This window comes from Aedes albopictus, chromosome 2 (assembly GCF_035046485.1).
Source record: "Aedes albopictus strain Foshan chromosome 2, AalbF5, whole genome shotgun sequence".
In the NCBI taxonomy this organism is placed as follows: Eukaryota; Metazoa; Arthropoda; class Insecta; order Diptera; family Culicidae; genus Aedes; species Aedes albopictus.
In genome coordinates, this window is record NC_085137.1 from 426,511,235 (window position 1) to 426,514,086 (window position 2,852).

Consider the following 2,852-nt stretch of genomic DNA (forward strand, 5'->3'; position numbering starts at 1 on the left):
TTACCGTCTGTGACATTTTCACTCGGCGTGAGCTGCGGTATCCAATCGCGGAACTTTCTCCCAAACAGAACTTCAGCAGGAGAGCGCCCTGTTGCCGGATGCTGTACCATCGAATACACATAATTTGCTTCCTCAAGATCAATTTTCCAGTCAGACTTATTGATTTCAGCGATTCTCAGGATTTTCAGAATCGACCTGTTCTGACGCTCGACATCTCCATTGGCCTGTGGCCAATAAGGAGTAGTACCCGCATAGAAAATAACAATTTGACTTGTACTTCAAACAATAAATCACTTCTTACTGTTGAAGTTAGTCTACAACATGTTGTTGTTTTTAGGTTGAACAATGAGGAACCTGTAACTCTGAAATATAAGTTACTGTTTCTATGGGTCATATCAAAATGTGCCAATTTGTCATAATATCCACACATTGCTGAATGATAAGGAAACATAAACTCGTGAGAAATAGTCGCAGAATAGATTCACTTCTTGTCATAAGGTTTATGTTCATGGTAGCGAAACATACTAACACCAGCACATTTTACTATATACTACTACTCCCTAACAATATGGCAAAGAGTTCTGCGCATTGGTATTTGTAAGCAACCGTGTATGAACATTTTTCGTCGTGCCGCTGCAGTGCAACTGCCAGAACTTGTTTTGTTTGGCAAGGAAAATTAAAGTTTTAGTTTCTTCCTTAGCATTCAATCGGATCTCGGTAAGTAATTCACTTTATTATTAAAACGAAGCAACTAATAATTTCTTTGTCTTCAACTGTGCTTTTTCAGCATCCCAATTTTGTAATACAGAGATAGCTGGTTGGCGTCTGCTGCATCCTTAACATCTGCGCATCTGCGACTACACTATTCGCAACTGCGTTGTAGAAATACTCGGTAAGTTATTCGCCATTCTTGCCATTTATTTGTTCGTATTTTCAATATTCTCTTTCATATTTGTAGCAATTATTGTCCCACGAAATAATATCAGTCCGCCAAGTGTTTTTCCAGCCAGAATAAAGAATCATCCGTACCGGTTGAGGTTAAAACCAGCGAAACTTGTCGTTCTATCGAGTGTGACATGGACAATGAAACCTGTAACGGTGACTCCTGTAAAGAAGAACCAGGAATCCCACGATGACTGACTACGACCTCGAATGACTACGGAAGCCACTCCCGTAACGACTGCGGCTATGGTTGGGGCTGGCCAGAAGCGGAAGGCTAGTGGACACAAAAACGACGATGAAGACGATGCTGATGCTGATTAGGAAAAGGAAGTGCAGTAACCCCCAGCCGAAAACGGAAATTATGACTATTCTGGGGATTACTTAGTGAAGACTGGCGTTTGTTTGAGCTTGTTTCTGGTGGTGGTTTGCACAAAATGCACAAGCCGTAAAATGTATCATTCAATTGTTAGTCAATTAGTTTTTAGAATACAATCTCAGTGAATAGAATAAGAAACACGGGAAAGAAGATTAAAAATAATTCGATGCACATACATATATTTTTCTAATATGGTATTTACGAATAACTGCTTTTGCAAGTTAACAATTTGCATTACAATTTACAACGAGCATTAGCATTTTTCTACATTTAATTTTGGTGAATTAGGCATGTTTTGTTGTCAATTTATATGCAAATTGTTAACTTGCTGAAGCAGTTATTCGAAAATATCTATGGATACATTTTAAACCATTATTGTTGAACAATATTTGAACAATGGGGCATGCTATCCATTGCAATTTATCGCACATACATGCACAACTTCGTAGAGAGTTATCAATTTCAAACAAACTTATGATTCAACTGCATTCTAACAATATGACTTACTATAATTGTCTCGAAAAACAAACTGTATAGCTACAATCTGGCAAATTGTTTTGCGAAAATTTTGTTCGGGAAAATCGCTGATTTTTTATTGTAACCTAACTTAACAGCCTATTCGTCATATTGTTATTTGGCCCATTATAATTTGCCAAATGGTATGTTACAATGTATTGACACTACCACATGTAGTGATGGTGGATAACATGCGATATTGTTCAAATATAATTGCAAAATGTTGTGGATAATATGCGAGATAGTACGCTTACAGTTTATGACTATGCGGGCAGTGACGAACTCTATGGACAAATTGTAGCGTTGCAAGCTCAGGAGCATATGTTGGAGACGCCGTGGAGCCGACAGAAGTGGTTTGTTGAAGATGCTGATCAACGGCTTATGATCCGTTCTCACTTTGACCTTCGGGTTTCCAACGATCAACTGGTCGAATCGGCAACAGCCGAACACAATGAATTACCTACATCGGCTGTTTTCCTACTCTCCGCATCGGCCAATGTGGCGCTAGCTTCTATGCGCGAAAAATCGCTAAAAGTAAATCGCAAAAATATTGTATGGCGAATAGGGTATATGTACCATTCCTTGGCCTAATTTGCAAGCCGCATTGACAATTTTGACCATAACTCATGAAATCATAGCACTAGAAATAATATGTTGACTCTATTACACACTCTAGGTAATGCATGTTTCCCCAATGAACTACCCGCTTTGCGCGCAGCCACAGTTGATCAGCAGGAGTAAATCAATTTAATTTTGTATGGCGAAATGCATCTAAACTTGAATTACTTGAAATACAAAGCTTTTCCCGAAAAAATATTTGGTAGGCTTAATAGTGGTCACCATTGTGCACAACCACTACCAAATATTTTTTCGAATAATGTGTTCCACTTTGAAGAATTTGCCATTAGATGGTATTCGCCATACAATATTTTTGCAATTTACTTTTAGCGATTTTTCGCGCGTAGAAGCTAGCGCCACATTGGTCGATGCAGAGAGTAGGAAAACAGCCGATGTAGTT

The 2,852-nt window shown here is 38.6% G+C and overlaps 1 long non-coding RNA gene across 1 annotated transcript; it reads left to right on the plus strand.

Moving 5' to 3' along the window:
- Nucleotides 1–253: 253 nt before the first annotated feature.
- Nucleotides 254–1,493, plus strand: LOC109401228 (uncharacterized). The gene is made up of 3 exons (XR_003898163.2): nt 254–717; nt 788–892; nt 959–1,493. It is a non-coding gene; the product is annotated as an uncharacterized LOC109401228 (long non-coding RNA).
- The last annotated feature ends 1,359 nt before the right edge of the window (nt 1,494–2,852 follow it).